This window comes from Agelaius phoeniceus, chromosome 2, assembly GCF_051311805.1.
Source record: "Agelaius phoeniceus isolate bAgePho1 chromosome 2, bAgePho1.hap1, whole genome shotgun sequence".
Taxonomy (NCBI): domain Eukaryota; kingdom Metazoa; phylum Chordata; class Aves; order Passeriformes; family Icteridae; genus Agelaius; species Agelaius phoeniceus.
In genome coordinates this window covers 71,667,510-71,690,200 of record NC_135266.1, presented here as the reverse complement: position 1 = coordinate 71,690,200, position 22,691 = coordinate 71,667,510, and the positions used below count along the sequence as shown (strand labels likewise).

General features: G+C 38.8%; 1 protein-coding gene across 4 annotated transcripts in view; it reads right to left on the bottom strand.

Moving 5' to 3' along the window:
* The window catches only part of ATP8A2 (ATPase phospholipid transporting 8A2), a 320,265-nt gene that overhangs the window by 111,816 nt on the left and 185,758 nt on the right, over nucleotides 1-22,691 (bottom strand). The gene's annotated exons all lie outside the window — the stretch shown is intronic.

The following is a 22,691-nucleotide window of genomic DNA, read 5'->3' as shown; positions in this document are numbered from 1 at the left end:
ACCACCATCTGGAGACAGATGCTTGTCATGCTCTAAAAATAATTATCAGCAGTGCCAGGCAGTTACTTTCAAGTCTTACATTTTAAATACTGGCCAAGTACTCCTTGTATAAAATAAAGTACTCAGGCTATGAAGCAATTAGCTGTATTTACATCATTGCTCTAAAAAATAGATGGCATCAAACTATTACAAAATCCTTATCACTGGCAAATTAATATGCATGCAGCCAGAAGCCAGCCTCATTTCCGTCATGTTTGCTAAAGACCAGAATTTTCAAGATAACTGCTTTGATGGATGTTCTGCTTAACTTGTGTTGACTTTTACAGTCCCAGAATTACAATGATATCTGCTTGTCAGTTACATGATCATGATTATATTGTAATTTTATTGTTTAAATTATGCAAACATTATTATTTATTAAACTACCTATTTAATCATTAAAATTGGAAGAGGTTGCAAAACAGGCTGCAGAGTCTTCATCCTTTATCAAGTTTACAAATGCAACTGGGCAAGCCCTGAGCAACCAATTTGCATTTAATGTTCACCCTGCTTTAAACAGAAGATTGGACTAGATGGACTTCAAGCTGTTTTCCAACTGAGGGGATTCTGTAATGACACAATCCCAGGAAACAGCTTTAAGCTTCAGTGCAAAGGTAAACTCTTTTCAGCATTTCCATGGATGCAGCTTCTTTGAGCCTATTAATCTTGCTTAAGCACCTTTTTGAAGCACAAACTGCTGTACTGGGTTGGAACAAAGTTTCTAAGTGGACATTGAAAGAAGCTTAGGGAAACAACATAAAGAAGGGGAAGAATTATTATTTTCCAAGTAAATTGGAAACTGAAAGAACAATAGCAGTTTAAGAGCAGCCTGAAACAGTCTGCATGTGAAATCATTACACTTATTAGATAACAAAAGATTTCTGAGAATTTCTGGCAACAGTCCCTTTCAAAATCCACAGTACACCATATTACTTTGTTCAAAATTATTTCAATATTGCGTGTGAGAATACTCCCTCTAACCACCCTGTTTCAACATATTTTGTGTTGCATTTACTTCACAAGTCCATGTTGCACTGGATGCACTACGTATTGCAGATCAGTCAAGTGCTAACCATGCCCATTCCCTTCCTGCTCCCTGAGAACCTGTGGCACTTAGTGCCAGGTACCTTTTCTGACACCATTCTGTCACTTATTGTGCAGCACTCTCCTACCAGCATCATTTATTCTCTGGCTCACTTGTGCAGTATTAGTGGCTAGCAGAATATTTCAGATAACAAGCAGTTAGCTGTACATCATCTGATCTCTCCTTGCTCCCACCCAAAATGAATACAGAATAATCAGGGAAAACCCTCCCCCCCCCCAAAAAAAACCAAGTAGAAAAGGAGACTGCATCAAGACCTATCACTGTTTTCATAGATGCAATATCAAAACAGACCAGGACTCTAACATGGGACAGAGGCAACTTCATGCAATATTAAAGTATTTACAAGGTTGGAAAGAATAACAAATAGCTGTCCAAATAGGCACTGCTGCACAACATGAAATTCACATGCTACACAAAAGGCGAAAGTGAAACTTTTTCACACAATATATGGCTGGTCTATGGAAATGTCTCCCAGATGATGCTGTAGATGCAAAAGGCAATTTGAAAAAAAAAATCACAGAAGGAAAGCTGGAGACCAGATGAGCCTGCCAGAGAACTACCACTGTTCACAACCACAGACCAGGTTAGTTGAGCTCTTATTTCCCTAATTCTTACAGCTATTATATCACCATTCTTGTTTGAAATTAATCATCAGTTCTAATGAACTCTCATTGTTCAAGTAAGAAACAATGACACTGATTCCAACTCATCTGTTTATAGCTATGTTTTTCACAGTTGATAATCTGTTTAAAATTACTTCCTGTAATTTTTTAAACCATCAGCTGCTCTTTCAAGTAGCGAGTTTCTATTTATTTCTCACTATATTACTCTGAAGCTTGCACTTTTCAATACCTGCTGCCCCTCTTGCAGCTTGTAGTTTACAAAGTGTCCTTGTAAATTTTCTTAAGGGCCAACAGGTTCATTCCTCTGCCACTTAACTGAAATGCACCAGCCTAGTATAAACTGCAAAATATTTCTTGGGTTTGCTAAAAAAGTGATTCTTTCTTTCCCATTGCCAAACATGCATTCAATTAAAAGAGCCTTTAAAGATTCACCTCACCAGTTCTGTCCAGAAGAAAGACAGAAGACACACTCTACATCCCAACTTTTTATCATCAGTTCTATTGCATTGCTACCTTGAAGGAATACTCTCTAAACCTCACTCTAATGACACAGTTAATGGCCCAAAGCAGCACACTGGCCAGTCACACTCTCAGTGTTCCAGCCACTTCTACACATCAGCTCTTCAAAAGAAACATATGAAACCTCTTTGGTATAAAGCCTGAGGTCCCAAAAAGAAACCACAATTTATTTGGGATGCTCAAGTTAGGAACTTGAGGGTTTATTCTAGGAGGAATCTGAGCTCTAAAATAGCATGCTCCCAGATATTTAGCAATAATGATCTAGGCATTTATCATCTCCAGGCTTGTTGCAATTAATTGCAACGATGAATGAGGGCAGCAATTCTAGAAACAATAAATAGCTCACAAATCAGAAGCCTGTCTGGCTTAGTTGGCAACCTGACTGTGCTCTGCTCAGTTTTCTAGATCCCACTGGGCAAAGCAAACTTCAAAGGTTTGGTAGCAAATGATGAGGCCTTTTATAACATTGGCTCGTGCTGCTTAGGAAACAACTGCTTTCTGAAACCATAGCTTCCCACAACCAGTCCTCCAGCAACAGACATAGCTGATTATCCATCAAGAGGGTAAAACAAAGCAGCCAGAATGTCTGTAGCTAGCCCGTGGCTAGAAGAAAAGCCATAAACCAGGCAAATTTAACATCTTGGATTCTTCGATTTACATTTCTCAACAAAAACATTAGCAATAATGATAACAGAATCACATAAAATTTGGGAAGAGCAGAGCTGTTAGGATGCCTTACAAAGCAGCAGACAGGTTGTCAAAGCACAAGTGAGAAACACCCACTCAATAGACCAATTCCTTCTACTCAGGATGTACCAGAACTGCATGGTGCAGAATCCACTAAAGACCCAATGTGCTAACACCACATTGAGATGAATGAGTCAATATAAAAGAATACTGAGATGTCTGACTGCAGTAAATACTGTCTTGAGTCCTCTGCAGCATCTTTCAACATTGAAAGAATTTTTTTTCTACAGAAAAATTTTCCCCCTATTTCAAAGGCTGATATAATTTGGGTAGGCAAGAACTAACATTTAGAAAGTTCAGTGTCTGGCCAATCCAAAAGTCCAAGTTAAACTCTTTTTCTTTCAGCAGTATCCACACAGGTAAAAATTAGAGGTAAGAGCATTTCCAACACTTACAAGTCTTCATGCACAACAGGCTCCAAACAGAGGGGAAAAGTTATTGCTGTCACAATGCACTGGAAAGTAACAGCTCTGCTTGTTTTCTCCACAGATTCACACTACCAAAAGCTGACTGACAGAAAGACTGTGGGATACTGTCTCATACTTCCTCAATATCTTCATGTCAAAAGTAAATCAGATACTCTAAATAAAATGCACATTCATTTTGAATTTAACACAAGCCATAAACTGCTATGCATGGTTTAAGGACCAACTGCTTGTAGAGAGAGCATAATGCACCTTAAGGTAAACAAAGGAAAAAAACAAACCCAAACTCTCCACCTTAATGTTCATGTTAACAAAATGTACTAAATATATTTGAAGTTGCAACAAGCCACGCTTGACTCAGACTCAGTAAGCTGGTAGGAAAACTTGCCAAGTCTGCCTGGCTTGCCAAGCTCCAGGGGTTTGTAGGGCTCAGCTCCAGCACTGCTATGAACAAATGGACCCACAGTTATTAAACCTCTTTTCTGGCTGGAAAAAAGAAATCTTTTCACTTTAACTATTACCTAGCTGCCAAAAAGCTGGAAAAGCTTATTTGTAACTCAGCTACAAAATATATACCTTTCTCCCAAGAAATGAGAGGTCCAATTTAAATGTAAAGAGATTCAGACCTAAGGCTGAAATCTGGGCTGATACATTGCTGTGCTTTATTATAACAGATATTGCAAAGATGTGAAACTAGTAGGTACTGTGCAAAAAGAAACTAGAACATTGCAAACTGAAAGCTAGCCCATGTTTCCTGCCTTGAAGGAATTGCATTCTTTAAATAAGAAGTTGCATTCTTTAAATAAGAAACCCCACTGCAGAAGCACTCGATGTGGGCACTCGACAGCTGTGATGTGGGCACTTTGCCACTAGAGAAAGGGGAGAAGGGAATAAACCAGAGGTCAGCAAAAGCCAACAGATGGTAATACTTGGTTAATATTGACTTCAGCTGCAGGCAAACTGAGGATCTCAAGGTAGAACAGTCCCACACTGCTGTTTGGAGCTACACAGCACATCCACCTGCTCTAGAGTGTATTTTGAGAAAAGATCAAGTATTATTTTCAGAAAGTATTCCCACTTGAGGAAGTTGGAAGGCAATTTTAATTGCATTATTGCTTCATGCATAATTACTGCAAAATTAATGCCTGAAATAGTAGGAACTAATTTATTTAAGCGCTGTAAGGCACTGGGATAGCAAATCATCTCTATTCTAAATGTGTATATTTATGAAGGCTTGATAACAGACAGCTTAACGAGTACTAGAAATGTTTTTCCAATTCTGCTAAAGGGCACAGAAAGCTAATGTAGTCAGGGTACCAACAATTGCCACAGGCACCAATTATAGCCAGACTGGATGCCTTTACTATTCAGAAATTAGTTAAATTCTCAAAATACCTTCTCTCAGCACACACACATTTTGCATGTTCTTACCAAACAGGCTCATTTACAGTTTGCCCAATAAAGCAGGTTTGTGTGTCTCCCGTGCAGTTCATTAATAATGTATCCTGATTTAAGATCTCTCATTACAGATGTCTCTCTCAACACCAGCCTCTTATTCCTACCCAAATGCTCACAGCCTTAAAATAATCCCTTCATTAGAGAATGTACAGCACCAATTTTATAATGTAGGCAAAGTGTGTTAGTAATAAGATTTGACAGGGTAGGCATGGCTGTCTGAGACTCACTTCATTTGCTGAGGAATATTTCCCTTGCTCCTTTTATTCCCCCCAGTGTTTAATAATTCTTTGCTGAAAACAGATCGATATTTTACAACTGAAAAGAATTTGCTCTAGGCCTGTGCACTCCAAACAAGTGCCTATTCAAGGTTAAAAATCATCTACAGTCTTAACAATTATTTTCAAAGTTTCACGCTGCTTTTGTCTCATTAAAAACACCCTATGCACTGACTGCAATGCTTTGTCAGATAGATACTAGAGCAACCACTTCAACAGAGATTCCCTGGCTTTAAACACTGATTTATTAAATAAGCTTGAAAAATAATCTTGAACATTTATTATTTTTCCTATTGTATTTTTTTCTATTCCTGACTTCATATAGTTCATATTTCAGCATACTAAAGAGCACAGATTTTATCAGCTTCGTTTTTCACTGTTTACAGAAGAGGCATAAGCAGAAAATTTTACTTCTTCCTTATAAAAACAGTTTTTGTGCTCTTCCTCTCTAACTGATCAGCTGCTAACATCCTTCCTGCAAAGCACAAGTAACATTCAATAGGAGAGAGGCAAACAGAGCAGAATGGAAGGGGTAGAGGACAAGAGGAGCCTTACCCCACACTTGGACTCACAATTCTTTCATTTCAGTCCTCAGAATAATTCTGAAGACTTGAAAATAAAGTAAGAACTAGCAAAGATCTGGGTTTTTTCTTCAGTGGTTTCCACTTGAGAACAATTATGCTGCTTATCCCAGGAGTTTTGAACATTGTGATAAGATACCACACCTGCAAATGACAATGCAGCATACATCAAAAGGCCTTGCCACTAAGACCTAAAAGATTGCCTCTTTCAGCAACATTTGGCCCCAAATACACTAATAACTGCATTTAAAAACATGAAAAAACATAGCATGCCCTGCCAGTGCCTTTTTTTGGGTAATGGTTTACTTTTTTTTGTTCCTGGAGTTACATGAACATCTGATCAGTGTGCTAAATCATCCTATCCATGTTTATGTCACTGGTTAAATGAAGGCACAGTCCATTAGAGCACGTTGTTCAGAGCTCTAATACAACTTTGTTTTAAGACCTTATGAAATCACATAGAGAAAAGGCAGGCTATTTCTCCACCTCTCTTGGCGTGAAGTATTACAGGGACTTAATATTTGTCTAGCACACTAATTGCTGCAGAAGCATGCCTATGATAATGTGATTATAAATGGCCTGCCCTGCCAAAAGGCAGATGTACTTGTCAAAAGATGTAGTTAAATTTAGCAACTCTTCATAACATTTCCCTTTTACAAATATAGGCAGCTCTACTCTGAGGTTATTCTTCATCCTTCCTTAAGTTTTCTGAAGAAAGCTGACACTGCTACACTAGGATTTTCGTACATATATATGGGACACCCTTGAAGTCACAGGACTCACATAGTAGCTTGTCAAAAAAAAAAAAAAATTAATACCCAGCATGGTTCAGTCAAGCCCTACCACGATGCAGAGTTTCAGTCTATCTGTTTGGCCAAAGGGGTCTAAAACCATAGCTAGAGCAAAGCTGCCAGGACTGATGATGCTGGCAATTTGCATCATTATTCTACAAAGCAACCAGGGTGTCATGCTCTGGCTGGGAGTCAGGCTGAGAGGAAGAAACAAGGCAGGAGCTTGTTGTCCACGTCCTCCTCCCACTCCCAGCCTGGGGACTGAGGAGGGCTCAGCTGCTTGGTTGGCAAGCTGGGAACATCCCACCAGGCGACACTGTCTGCTGCTGAGCAATGGAAACTCTGCTATGGACTCCCAGTGCCATCAGCCTTCCTTTACAAAGCAAACAACCATAAAGACAGGTTTCCACTGACATGGACATCATCCTTATGCACACAGCAGCAGTGACTACAGGGCTACAGTCAAATCAGGCACGTTAACATGTCTTTGGGGGGGCTTATTTGGTGGGGGTTTTGCCTCTTGGATTTACCTAATCACCTTCTTTAACTGCCCTTGAGTACTAGCACATCACTGTGGAACTGAGAAGTACAATATGACTATTAATAGCTTATCCTCAGCACATAATCATGACAGACTGGTCCTGATACAAGTCTCACAACTGTGTAATTGACCCATATCACACACACAAGATAAGGACATGCTACTATATGGTTTTAAATTATCTGCTGGCTTTTCTGAAGCTATGTGGTATCTTTAACCACTGATAACATAACAGAAGTGCCTTGGATTTGTTATTCCTAATTTGTTCTCTAGTGCTGAAATAAACAAATGACAGAAAGAAGTTTAACTGTTTACATTGATAGGTGAGAAAACATCAGCATTTTCAGGTAACTTATCCAGCTGAAATTCTGCTAAGCACTTGGAGTCCACTAAGAAAATACATGTCAAATAGCAAGAAAAGCAGTATTGGAAATAGAAGATTAGGGAATTGTGGAAGAAAAGATGCTAAAACTATAACCCAAGTAAGGGCAATGGAAAGAAAGCACAGAAACAGCTACAAAAACCATCAACCAGTCTGGTACCAATGTAGAAGCAGAAAGAAAGCCAACAAAACACACAGCACTCCATGAGTGAAGTCTGATAATACCATGAGTCAAAAGTGAGGCTGAACACACCAATGCTCGTCACACCTGGGATATGCACTAGGGCTCACTGCAACCTGAATAAAACACATCATCACAGAATGCAGCAACAAATATTTCCACATCTCTCATCCCAAAGCAAAAACAGACTGAGGCCAGGAGCTATGACATGATCTAACTCCAGAAATAAGCACAGAAAATGCAGCACATGCACCTACTATCAAACATTCTGTGTATTTGGGAAGGGGAGAGAGGAAATGGAGTAAAGATTTTTATGAATGTAGAAGCATTAACCCCTTAGGGGTAAAGGGTATCAGGATGGAGCAGGATAGGTATTGAATTAGAGAAAGAAATGTATAGAATGGTATAATTCATTAAGAAAATGGTACTACTTTTGCTCTTGGTTTCTTTCATTTCATAGCATTGTGTAGCTGGCAGTTTCCATTAACCTATATGTACCTTAATAGAGTTACCAACCCACACTCAAATGCATTCACTTATACCTGCATATGACACAATGAGCAACAGGATAAAAAGTAATAAGGAAATTAATATTAATTTATTGTAGTTAAAATATAGTTGTGCATGCTTATTTCCTGGATTTCAACCTATGCAATGTGTTAGGTAATCAAAATTATTTTAAGATTTCCAAGGAAGAGATGCAATTTGCACTGACTGAATAAAACTGAGAGTGACCAAGATCCTGACTGTTATTATTCAGCTCCTATTTTATAGGACATTTCACTTCAATTCTTTCCCTTCTTACTTTTATTTGCAGAAGTCCCTTATGTTACAGTTATAAATGCAGGTTCACAGACTTTGCTTTTCTTGTCACCACATAAAGGAATCCTTCTGCAGAGCTGCTGAATTAAATGTAATAGGAGCAGTTCTGTAGCAAGGTCATTTTAGGTCTGCGACTGCAGTCCCCCTAGGATTCCCTGTTATGGCTACGTGAAGGGCCAGGTTTCCCTTGCAAGTCGGTTTTTCCCCCCTTCCTCCCTATGAAATAAAATTCACTCTCTGTAAGACCTTGAATTAAGCTACTTTTATCCAGGAAGTTTATATGAAGTTTCCTGACAGCTTGGAACCCAAGAAAAATAGCAAAATTGGCAACAGAAAAGCCAGACCACTATAGAAACTGTAGCTCATCTTCTGTCATATTGACAAGAGTAAAACCTTTACAGGGTAATCCCAGGAGCAGCCCATGTTTCTCATTACCCACAACCCTATTAGCATTTCAGCACAGAGACAATATTCTAACCCAAAACCACCATGACACACAATGCAATCTGTAAAGCTTCCCAGTACTTTCATTGCATTTGTTCCATTTTTATTAATACATCCATTTTCTTGGATGTCAATGGGACAATCTAATAACAGACAGGACCTAGCATTTTGTTTTGTACACAGCTGCTTTTAAACATGCTACCCGTTCCCTTAAACTTCAAAACTAGTACAACAAAAAATCTGTCCCCTGGTCTCCTTGTGTCTCCTCTCATGTAGAAAATACATACAATATTGGTAACTAAAGTCTACATTTATTGCTTTATGTGCTGGCAAAAGCTAAAAGAATTGGGTCCTAATCATCTTTTGCCAAAATACACAGCACATTGTAAACACGTGCAATCACTTCACAAGTAAATTACCTATTGATGTACTTCTCACTACAGAAATAATGTTTGAACTTCTTCAGGAAAGCAACTAGCTTGTTCTCCCTGCACAATGTACAAAGAAATCCTTGCGGTGTCTTTAAAGCATTTGCTGTATCTTCTGAAAGAGACATGTACAAAGAAAACCAAAGCTTTTCTTTGCTGGAAAAAGTACTTTAGAGAAGAAAAACCTATAAGCTCAAACACAGAAGCAAAGCATTCACGTGATTCCCAAATTCAGTCTAAGATTTCATGACGTGGCTTTAGGAAGGCATTGCACATTCACTCATAACACCAAGCACACAGAAAAGACTACTTATTTTTATAAATGTCTCTCCTTCAAAGGCTGGGTAATACAGGAGAGACTATGGCAGACTGATGATGTTTGGTACACACTAGTTCTTAGTTTCACAGTATTCTGCAGATTTTTAACCAGAGAGAATTAACTTGCACCATCACCTTCTTGCTAGGTGACAAGACAAATGATCACCAAATTGCCCCCAAACATGGGCCAGAGATATACATCTGCTTTCTCTTTTTAATGAGTGCCTCAAAACCACAGGAAGATTACACACAATGAAAATCTGAGACGACACTCACAGGAATGAAGTCCATAAATGAGGTTTGAGCTTTGGCAATGCTCTAAGGAGCAACTCTGAGAATGAAGATGCATTTGTCATCTTTTACACAACACAAAAAAGAAATACAATGAAAGACTAGCTACAAGCTTATTTCAAAATTAGCAAATACATATAAACCATAAAACACTATTTGTACAAGACCCCAAAGCTATTTTGGACACCAAATGAATTTATAATCCAAGTAGAACTTCCACACGCTAACTAGCGTAAAGACAACAAGTGCTGCTAGCTTCTAATAGAGCAGAAAATGGGAGACAGGGACATGTGTACAGGAAGCACTCATACCATGATCCCCGTGGTCTAGCTGCAGTACACATCCCCTTCTACTGCTCCAACAGCAGCTGCGCTTCAGAACTAGAATCAGGTGCATAAAAGCACCTGAAGAGTACAAAAAGGAATAAACAGATGTGATCAATTTCCAAGCCAGATGAATTAAATGCAGGGGAGATATTTTTTATTCCCTCTTAACAAATTATTGGGAGAGTGAATTCTTCAGAGCACAGCAGAGGCTCTAAAAGACATTCTTCTGTATGGAAACTGTGTATCATGCAAAAACTTGTCCAACTAAATCATAGTTATGGTTTCCCCCTTCTTGCCTTCTCCCTTCACTCTAGGTAGGGGCAGAATACATCTCTAGAAAAGTAGCTCTCCCAGGTGCAGAATGTAGCCATTCAACACCTGAATGAAGACGCAATAAGACCATTAAAAAAACCCCAAAAGGAACCCCAACAATAAAAACACCCTCACAGCACTTAATGTAAACTGAATGTAACCAGAGAATAGGAGCAATCAGCTGTATGGGGAAAGTCCTGTTTATGTCATACGCAATACAGAACCTTTTCTCCTTGGAAGCATCTATCAGTGTTCCTAAGATCTCGGTGACTGGGGAAAGGGCTCAGCTCCCTGAAGGAGCATCTCAGTTCCACCAAGAACTGCAAATGCTAACTTGGCATAAGAGCATCAAGACAGTCACAGCCATTCAAACGAATGAGCTGATCCCACCCACGTGCCTATTTTTAAAAGCACAGATATACACTCCAAGCCCTAGGAAAGAGTATGAACCACACAGTCTCCAGGTACTCAGTATCTGCAAATATCCAGCTCTGTAGATTTTCCAAGTCTCCTGTGCCTTGCCTATGCAGTAACCTTCACAGTTCTATTCCTTTGTGATTTTCTTGTTTCCTCTTAAGCCCCTGTAAACATCCTGCAATAGTTCCTTGTTTTAAATATTATTTAAGCTGCAGGTTTATCCAAGAGAAAGAATGTGAGTTGATGTTACATGTGCCATATTGTGAACTTGCCACATCAAATGAATGCTCTTTATTTGCTGAACACGTGCTTTGTTCTTCATTTTTATAATCATGGGACACTCAGAGTTGCCAGTACTCAAAAGGAGTCATAGAAACTGATTTCTTCAGCACCGTGTTCTATAAAAAATTGCCCAAAAGTAGACCTGGCAGTTCCTCACTTCTGGTTGGATCCCCCTTACATCTCTGGTTTCATCTCTTAACAGTAGACAGAAGGGAAAAGCTTGTATGAGATTCCATAGAATCCAAGTACAGGTTTTCTTGCTGGTGGTCTCTTTCCTGGTATCTGAACTTGAAGTCTGGAAACATGTGAAATGATTGCATTGTACTTCTGGGGGCAGGGGGTGATTTCAGCTGGAAGTTGAAATAACTTTTGCTCTGTTTCAGAAGCATAAAAAATATTTTGACCCTAAAGAGGGCATGTTGACTGTGAGGTAATTTAGATGATTAAACCCAAGCTGCTGTAGCCTTTACATTAGGAAATATTTCCTAACCTGTCAAATCCTCTTTCCCTCAAGAGGAAAATATTGAGTAGTATTCAATTAGGACACTGTTGTATCTGAATAAAAGGAACATGTGTTCATGCTAGAACCTGATACTAGTAAGACGAACAAGACAGAAGATAACTCCCCAGGAATGATGGAAGGCACCAAGGGCGAAACATTTGTATGTCAGCACCTTGCAAAGGTCTGCCAGCCTCATGCAGCCCAGGAATTAGCAGTGTCATACACACAGTGCCTCTAAGGTTGGGGCTTTTCCTCAATGAGTTATTTTCAGGGGAATAAAACCTCAACTTTGAATGGCAACTTCTGAATGACAAGATCACTAATGCAAGTAACCACTTGCCATCTTAAAATGATCTGAAGACCTAACATTACAGCAGTGAAAATGGATTGGCTACTATTTCTGGGGATTAAGCAAGATGAAAAGAAAAGTTTTGGGTAAAAGACATTAATTGTATTTATAATTTACCTGAAAAACACATAGTTTACTAAGGGAAGAGAGTCTGACATGTGAATTCTGGATGTATTTCTCCACAAGTGGTTGGATGTGGTTGCATGAAGTGGTACATTCTCTGTTGTTAAAATTGAGTGACTGAGACACAACCCAATGTAAAGTGGTTTAAAGTTTCTTCTAATATTTGAGCAGTGCAAGTATAATAACAAGCTTTTCCCCCTACCTTTCAACTTTCAGAGCTAAAATCCCCAAACAGTGAAGGCTATTTCTGACATCCTCTTTCCCCTCATATAGTCATCCAAACTATAAACAAATGTTCCTTTGCCTGCCATACAGGCTTGTCTACACAAGGAAGTTACAGTGGTTTAACTGTGATGTGATTGTAAATCCACTTAAATTGGTTCCAAATGTTCTGTGAAAGCTCTAAGCCTGATTTAAACTGAAATGATAGCCCAGATAGTTTGTTTCACAGATTTAAAACCTGCATTTAAAATTGAATTGTTTTTTGTGCTGCAGTATGGAAGACAAACTTAAATGAAACATCAAGTCTGTTGTGATACTCTATTTAGAGTTGAAACGACTCTTTCTGAGAAAATGCTCCTGAGAGACTGGAAGCTGGGAGAGTCCTATGCAATACAAGGCTGGCTTACTTTGTTCAGTTCTAGGTGGGTCTCTGGTGTCTTTTGAGGAAGCAATAGCTATGCTGTGTTTTTCAGTTCTTCCAGAGAGCTGACTGCTAGTCTCATAGACACCAACAGGCTTGTGTCCACAGTGCCCAGTGTCAGCACCTGGAGGAACAGCACGTTGACTGTCTTGTGGTCCTTTGTGCTTGTGCTGAGTAGGCCAACAGTGCGGAGTTTTTTTACAAAACTTAAAAGGCCTGGAAAGAATGAGGTTTATGTTTATAGCATTAGTGAGGTCTCGTGTTGTGGATAGAGTGCAAGATAAGAGGGTATTTAAGATAAGAGGGTATTTAAGGGTACTAAGCCTACCAACATGATTTAAAGGCCTACACATATTGAGGGTGACAGTTCTCAGACTAGCTGTGGGCCATATGCAGTGAGAAACATTTCATACCTTAAATGCTTTTGCCTCTGGATAATCTTTCTTATGTTTAGATTAAAAGACTACTTCTCTTACCTCTTAGCACCACTGTTTAGCAAAAATATTTTTCCCCCATCCTGGCCCCAAAAGATCTGGGATACCAGTCTATTTCATATATATTGGTTACCAGCCCTATTTTCTAGGTAGAGTTGACAAAAATCTTTTGTTACACCGAAGTATTTCATATTGCCAACTAATCAGCTTTTTGACATGTTGAAATTTGTGGAGAGGCAATCCCTCAACTTTGACTCACTGGTGTCCTGTTCATAATGTTCTTTTCCCTTCTTAGCCAGGTAGTAATAAACCACTTCACTGTCAACTGCTGCTCTACCTTCTGCTTCATGTAAAGGCTTGCACTTCAGCCCAGTGTTTTAAACCCACCTAAAACTCATAGTCAAAAGTTCTGGGCTGCCCCCAGAAGTACAGTGCAATCATTTTACATGTTTCCAGACTTCAAGTTCAGATACCAAGAAACAGACCACCAGCAAGAAAACATGTACTTGGATTCCATAGAAGCTCATACAAGCTTTTTCCCTTTAGTCCACTGTCAGAGATACAACCAGAGATGTAACAGAAGATGCAACCAGAAGTGAGGAACTGCCAGGTCTACTTTTGGGCAATTTTTCATAGAACACGGTGCTTCTCCGAAAAAATCCGTTTATATGACTCCTTTTGAGTACTGGCAACTCTGAGTGTCCCATGATTATAAAAAGGAATAACAAAGCATGTGTTCAGCAAATAAAGAGCATTCATTTGATGTGGCAAGTTCACAGTATGGCACATGTAACATCAACTCACATTCATTCTCTTGGATAGACCTGCAGCTTAAATAATATTTAAAACAAGATACTGTACTCAAAATTGCTGTGTCCGATTTCCCCCAAAGAACAACAAAAGAGGAAAGAGAATATTGGTAGTTATAGATTTTAACTGCACTCAGTGTTAAGGTCTCTCACATAAGATGTAGCACACAAACCTCAGAAAAGTTCTTTTTCATTTGTATGGACATTTTAAAACCTTTCAAGTTTACTTCTAATACAGCAAAATTATTTTTCTCAACACAGTACTAGATTTAGAATTATAACCAACAATTTCAATGTTTTATAAAGCAGAACCATATATTGTGAATAAGTCCACTGCCGCAAAGGAATTTGTACTTTGGCTAATTAAAAAAACCATAAAAACCAACACACAAAAGTACATCACAAAAGCATACTGCAAGCTATTTCTCACAACTGAAAGGTCTCCTTCTTGCCATAGCCATTACAGACATACTTTACTTAGCCTGTTCTGCATGCTTTACCATCAACATGACAGAGAGGTTACAAGCAAATTATAAAGATTCCAGTGTTCAAAAAAGCCACCAAAGACAGTTGTATCATAGCAAAGCAAGTAACTCACCTTTTCACAAGTACATTTTTAGCAATTCCTTCCATACCTTATACCAAATTAAGACAAAACAAAACCTTTAATAAACTGATAACACTTACCTAGTTGACACTGCAGTATAGTAATGTGATCAAGTTACTTATTTTTATGGAAATCTTAAAGTAACCTCTTTGCTACACACGGCTTACTTGTTGGCATTTGAAGGCAAAACCAAACCTTGCTCATGAAGACTGTCGTCTAAGAAGTAGTTAATTAGATCATCTTCCTCACTATTAAGAATACTTTTTAATATTAAGGTTTGAAGGTTCTAAAAAGTATTACTAAGCTCACTATCTTCCTGTCAGCATCAAAATACAAAAGACAGGGAAACAGCAGGGTTTGCACCTCAGAAAAGATGTGTTTTTTTTCCAGTCCTGGCACCTGGACTCTATAGAAATTCACCTGAGATAAAGGAACCAGCCAACAGAAAGCACTTCCTCTATTCCACAAAAATTAGGATCCAAACATTCAGATGGGTACCCTGTGAGAATTTCTGAGAAAGACTAAGAAAAACATTTGAAAAGTTTTCAAGGGGAAAAAATGTTAAAATACTTTAAAAGGAAAAGGGCCTTGTGCTTAGCAGTGGTTGCTGCTGAGAGCGAAGTGTGAACAGAAGCTTTTGGCTTTTTATTTCTTTGTTTTTTAAGTAAAGCCGACTCATAAGCCTTCTGCAAAGAGTGCTATAGTTGAATAATTTAGCCCATGGATGATGCTTTATTAATGGCATGCTTCAGACATTATCACCGGAAAACTGGATAGAAGCCCAGATGTCTGGTTTAAGACCATTTTTATTTCCTGCATTTTCAAAACATTGCATGGGGCTTTAGCTGCACGATTCAGACAAACTTAATGAGACTCATGCAGCTATGCCTGCATATGTTGCTTTGAAAATAGAGAAGCACTGGTTTGGGTTGTGCTCTTCTGAAGCTCTCCCTGGAGTGATTTAAAGGTGTTTTTTCCTCTCAGTCTTTTCTCTAAAGGTCTTCTACCCTTTACCTCACCATGTCTGACAGATAAAGAGCTGAAACTTTGGACACCTCATTTTTTTGAAGACTTCAGTATTCTGGCCTTGTGTGGTACCATGAAACCAAACAGCAAACTGTCAGGCAATTAAATTTAGCCCAGTGTGTCACTGTGCTCAATTTAATGGCGATGGGTTACTTCAAATCAGAACAATGCTGTGGGTACTGAGCAAGAGTTACAGCTTTGTATCAACATATGTCATTTATTATGATTGATTACTACTTATTGTAAACCATTTTAATACCCACACATGATCAAACTTAATATAGGTTATTCAGGTTCAAATCAAAACTTCAGTATATATATTGTATTACACACCACACATCTCTATTGGAAAGCCATGACGTAAATCATACATTAAGGAAAAAGAGAACCATACATATATATAATTTACAAGCTATTTAATAAAATAATTTTGCTATATTGCTGTTGATAAGCTATAAGAATAATTTTACTGCTTTCTCACTTTTTCAAATAGCTGAAAATACAGATTTTCTGATTTTCTTTTATTTTCTTTAAGCATGAGTGTTAATCTTCCCCTTTCTGAGTTTATGAATTGGCTGGTAAAGCAAAGGTTTGCCCCAGTCAGCTGGCAGTTGGAAATCTGCCTTCAGGTCCAAACAGATTAAATTTGATAAAGAATTAGGACTTCACTCTAACCTCTCAATTCTGCAGTGACATTGCAACAGAAGAGTAAAGTGGAATATGAAGACTCACTTTGACATTTTCAGTGCTCATATTTTATAGAAAAAAAGATACAAGACACCATGTAAATACTTAACTTTGCAACAAGTTCTGAGAGAAAGAGAAAGCAGCACAAGTGAAATTGCTTCAGGGAAGCCTTGACGAGAAAACACATAAATATTGTGAAGAAATAAGATCACCTGTGGTAGGCCAGCAGGAATAACCTCAGAGAACAAACAGCTGCAGCACAAGGCTCCCTTTGCTTCATCTAGGAAAGACTGACATGTACATCAACAGTAATGATGCATAAGCTACACTTCTGAGTTGTATTCATAACCTGTGTGATAATTACAAAAGCCATGACCCCCTAGAAAACATCCTCCAGAAGTTCAGAGATCCTCCTGATCCTGATCAGTGGTAACATGATAGAGACTATCACAGGCATGACAGTGAGCCTGTAGGGTTCACTACCTTCTTGTAGGCTTTAGCTGGAATGGTACCTTTTAAGTTTCCTGCATTTCCTAAGACCTCCTGCCCCGGACTCTAGAGAGAATCATTCTTACTAAAAATGCACACACAGTACATCTTGTGTCACCCTAATAACAATCTGTCATCCTTCAGGAATTCCCTAGTTGCCAGTTTTGGATATTATTGATTATATTCTTTAGCGCACTGAAAGAATAAGATCTTTCTATATTCAGGTGCATTAGGCTTTGGTATTCTTTATGAAAGAGACTGGGTTCAAGCACATATCCAAAAACAGAGTAGAAAGACAGGCAAACAGCCTTGAGAGATAGTTGTCACCAGTGCACAGAAATTTGAAAAAAGTACAAAACTGCCCCAATTATTTCCCTCCCAATTTAAGTGACTACAGAAAACAAACCATACTGAAGGTCAGTTTTCTACTGTCTACCAACAAGACGGCCTTTCGACAAAACTGTCTTCCAACATCAAATCAATATCATCTCAAAAACACGCACATTTCCTAGAAAAAAAACAAAATGCAGTATCTTCAAGCTCTTCTTTACCTGTATATCAGTAATTTATTTAAACTTTATATTACTATGTAAAGCAGGTGTCAGTACAACAGGGAAGCGACCATAAGTGACTTCTTGTTGCAAAAAATGTCATTCTAGGAAAAAAGGAAAGAGTGAGATGGCTGAATCTTTTAACTTTCTTTTCAGCAACACCAAGTTGGAACATTTTATACTCATACCACAGAGGCAATTTATTTTGCTGCATCAGATTAATTTTCCTTAGGCTACAGATATAATTTACAAGATTTTATTAATATAATAATTCTTGTTTCATATTTTGGGAAATAACTACCACATATTGAAATACTGAAAATATTAATAGCAATATGCTTGTTCCACTCTATTCCTTTTAAATTTTCATTAGCAACTAATTTCTTTTAAAGATGAGGAATACTGGGAATTACCAAGTCTGACACACTGCAACTATAGTCTCCTGTTGTACATACAATGGGGATTTCAAAATAGTTTGGGAGCAGGTTTAAGCAAGAGTAATGCAAACATAGAAATAGCTCCTCTTTAGAAATACATCAAGGACACAAAGAGACATGTGCATCCAAGGGATTCAATTCAAAATGCTTTTCGGGAAATAGCTGAAATTCACTAATCATTGATAGAGTATGCTAAGCCACTAATTCTCAGATGGAACTGTACTGGACTTCCAGCTGTTTGAAGCACCAAACAAAGACCTGTAAATCTGTTTAAATTTTAGTACTACTATGACTACAACTTGCTTGGTTTTTTTTCCCCTGCTCCTCTTCCCCAACATAGTTAAACAGGTGTGACTGACAACTTTTATAAAGGTACCTTTCTTCTTTACAGCAGACATTAAACATTTGTATGGCTGGTAAAGCAAGACACCTTCAGGTGGTGCACACACAAACATGCATATTCAATTCAGAAGGAAGCCTTTTATGATTTCGAAGGAAAAAAACCTACGACTGCAACGGAACAAGGCATATATTTCTATGACAATGCTTTAAACCTCCAACTCTCTGATGTAGTTGCTATCAGTCTCAGAGGATAGAGCAGTGTTCACCTGAACAGTGCTGGTATTACCCCAAATTATTTTTCAGGACTTCCTAGAACAGTCTGGCAAAAACTTCAGGTACTTCATGATTTTGAGGACACTGCTGCATGAGCCAGGCACTCAGTGGGGAAAGTGTACCCTCAAAATTTACACCAGTTCTGCAAGTGTTAACAAGAGATACTAAGACTTTTTAAATTTTATTTTTGCAGTGTTTATCTCACAAGATTGCTCTCTGTACTAAACTCCACAAGACAAGGTCAGGACAATTTAATATTTGCAATGGAAGCAGGAACTATTTAAATGAAATACAACAGCCATTTTGTAGGATATCATTCTTCATATACTGTTAAGCAGGCAGTCAACTGCCAAAGCTGCTTTTTGAAATGAGATACATACTCACTACAGGAATATGTGACTGATGCCAGTGGGGGAGGGGGAAATAAATGAAGCCTGGCAGGTGAAGTTCTGTTTGTCCCCATTTATTAGAATTAAATAGTAATTGCCTCTGTTCAAACAGAAGAGAGCAGACATTTGCTGCCCACCAGAGTGGCTTCCAGCTATACCTCCAAATGGAGAAATATGATAATTAAAGTTTTATCTATCTTCATTATTTTTTAACATGACAGCAGATGTAGGAGTACTGCTAGACTTTGTGTTATAGAAATGTATGCAGCAGCAACTTTCCTTACAAATGAGAAACTTAACCATGGGCTCACAACCCCAAATGGAGTTTATTGTACCCAGCACTTGTATCATTTATTGCTGCTTTGGAGCTGTAATAAAAATGTGCAGGTTTGCATTTTCATGGAAAGCAATAACAAATTTACTAATGAATCTCAAGATACCAGTGTGGGTAAAGGGAGCACCTGAAACGTCTCATGACATGATTCCCCACTGACACATCAGTAAAACAAGTAGGAAGACAGAATCAGTCAACACAACCAAAACACCTACCCAAGAAACCAGAGTCAGTCACCAACACTCAGATTCTGATGAAGTCAGCTACATGGAGAGTGTCAGGCAATGACCAGGGAATTCTGCTGAGTTTCTCAAGAGGAGAGCTCTCAGGAGACCATAATTTACTGATCTGGCAATCTGCTCTATAGGGAACAGATTCATACTAAAAAATAAAAAAATTGAAATAAATCTTTTGGGCAGACAGACTTCCATGCTCATGGGTAGTTCTCAGTGAGCATGGTTATCCTAATAGTGAGCAGGAATAAGTCTCAGTCACCAGAAACAATGGATGTACCAGCAGTGTATTTGGGTGCCAAAATCAGCATGCTAAAAGTTGCATTATTCTGTGTGTTATCCTTTTTAAAATGTGAATAAGGTAAAGGTTTCATTGCTCAAGACACAACAGTTGTTCTCCTTAGGAAGGGAGGAAAGTTAAATGGGAGAGCTTTGTGCCTATCCAAATGCCACCTCCCCTCCCCCCAACCAAACTGGGCTTTACAAACCCACAGAGACCCTTCACAGACCACCAACACACACTCCCCTTCCTTCACCAAGTCCAAGAAAGGAAGGTTTGCCAGGCTTACTTGTAACTTTTTACATTCCCCAAAGCCAAATATGTAAGGATTTCCAATCCTAATCCATATTTTAAAATGTTCCACTTTCATTCTCATGCCTTCCCTACAATGCTTTCTCAGCAGTATCAGTCAGATTGAGGAGAACAGCAACTCTCATGTCTGGCATCCCTTGAAGCACTGTCCTGGTTTTAGGTAACATTCCTGCTTCTTCCCCTAGATTTACTGCTCCTAACTTTTTATTTCAACTCAGCATAAATCAGGGGCTGTTTAAAAAGTAGCAGTAACTGCTTCCAGAGAAATGAAGTCTGCCAGAACTTTCTCTGCTATCATGTTATCACTCCTCCATGGCAGAAATAGCTTGTACTTCAGCACAAAGCAGCTCCTCCTTGTTGTCCAGATGGCCTAACACACATTCTTAAAGATTTCCATGTACATACAACCCCACAAATCACCCACCACGAAATCTAGTTATCATGCATACATTTTGCTAAAATGACAGTCTCTGATGCATTCTCAGTTTTGAAAGACCACAGCTTCTTTATGGACATCAACAACATGTGACTGACATAGGGAAAGGTTTTTTTGTTCAGATATCTCCTTGGGATAAACTGCCACTTTTCAACTTCCTTCCCTCCTCTTCCCCAGGTCTGTGTTTGGAATGACTTTGAGTAAAAGATACCCTGACAGCCCAAAAGGGAAAATTGGTACATTTTAAGTTCCCAAGCAGTTGTACCATGGCGATTTCTAGGGATATAATGAAAACCAATTCATGCCCTTCATTTGCACCACCTCTCCAAATTTTTTGTGTTTTCTGCAGCTATACATAAGCAAAGGCTCTCAGCTTACTAAAATAACATGTAAAGTTTGACAAAAGTCTATACCTCTGTCAGAAGAGCTGGTCCTTTGAGCTCTCTTGTCCAAGGGCTCCTGTGTACATCAGGAAGGTCATCAGGCTGAATTCTAGCCTTAAAGAGCCCATCCTGCAGCTGTGCAAACACCAATGCCTTGGCAAGGAAGAGAGGAAAGAACACGCCCCTAGGGAGACATGAAGACCAGACTGCCCTTTTTAATGGCAGTGGAGCTCATGTTGGATTAAAGCACAGCCCAGTTGTGGATTCAAGTGATGGTGAAAGCAGAGCCCTGTGACAGGTACAGCAACAACCATGACACAGCAGGAGGGACTGGGACTTTCTAAGGCAAGTGGCACCTTAAGAGGTGAGCACTGCACAAAGCTCCCAGTGGACAAAGCTGCTGGATCCACTGCAAGAACACGGCGTGGCGCCACCAACACGGACTGCAGCAGACAAACAAGGGCTAATAATGCCACTACAGAGGCCACAGCTTGTTTACAACAACAGTAAACAAAAGAAAAACAGGAGAAAGTGGAGCAACTCAACAGTCTATCCCTATACTGTCCATGAATCAGGACATACTAATGGGCATAAACACATTTCCAAGTAGTACAAACCCATATGTAATTTTTAAAGCTAATGAATATGAGTTGACACAAAGCTGAGTGTCACATTGCTTTGCTGCTCCAGACACCTGTCATTCCTTGGCAACAAAAGGGAGAAAGGGTCAAGACACTGTTAGCAAAATGAAAAGGGAGACTAACTTTTCTACCAAAATTGAACTTGACAGGAACCATCATCACAAATAATGCTGAGAGGTTCAGGTGTTACTGCCTACTGAAGGTTTAAGCTTATGCTGCTATTGAGCTGTCTATGTATTTTAGTCAGTTACCACTAATAAAATCAAACTGCATTGTCAATTACTAACAAAGATAGCATTATTTGGGGTTGGATGAGTATGGGATTTCTTTTTCTAACACACAGTATTTATGCAGTTCATAATACATACTTTTTCTGAAACTCTGCAGAAGCTAGATACAGCTAAGGCTAATATATTCCATCTCCTCCCTTTCCAAATGCATTCATGCAAAAGCAATTAAGGAAAGAAATCCAGCAAGAAGAAAGAAAGCAAAATAATCTTGTCACGTTTAAAAGCTGGCAGACCAAGTTTTGACCTTCTTCACTCTTTTGACAGCAGGAAGCCACCAGTGGTTCTTCATAGCTTTGTCTTGATGGAACAGGAATAGATTGTAACATACACCCAAACATGCATCAAGAAGGCTTAGCTCTTGTTTTGCCACAGAATGGGCGCCTCTGCCTTTTGGGGTATAGTTTTGGGGTTTTAGCTTAAGCCCATGATTACTGACATTTATATTCCACATTTAAGTATACCCACAAACATGTGTTAAGAAGATGGTTGTCTCAGTCTTCAAGTATTAGCTCTGAATCTTCTCTCCTTTGTCTGGCACAGACCTCATTACAGTGGGCTGTGAATCCTGGCTCAAAAAACCCCAAAAACCCCACTGGTCCAGGATGCCTTTATTTCACAGCAGTTACACTGAAATTGCAATAGCTCATGAAAGGAATCAGGTTAAAAATAGTGAGGAAGAGGAGAAGTACAAAACAACATTATGAATTATCAATGGAGTATCGGGGCAGGAGCTACAACTAACTAATTTTTGACACCTTGGTAAAGAAAAGTGGATAACTCAAAAGTAATATTATCAGTAAATAGTGTAATTTGC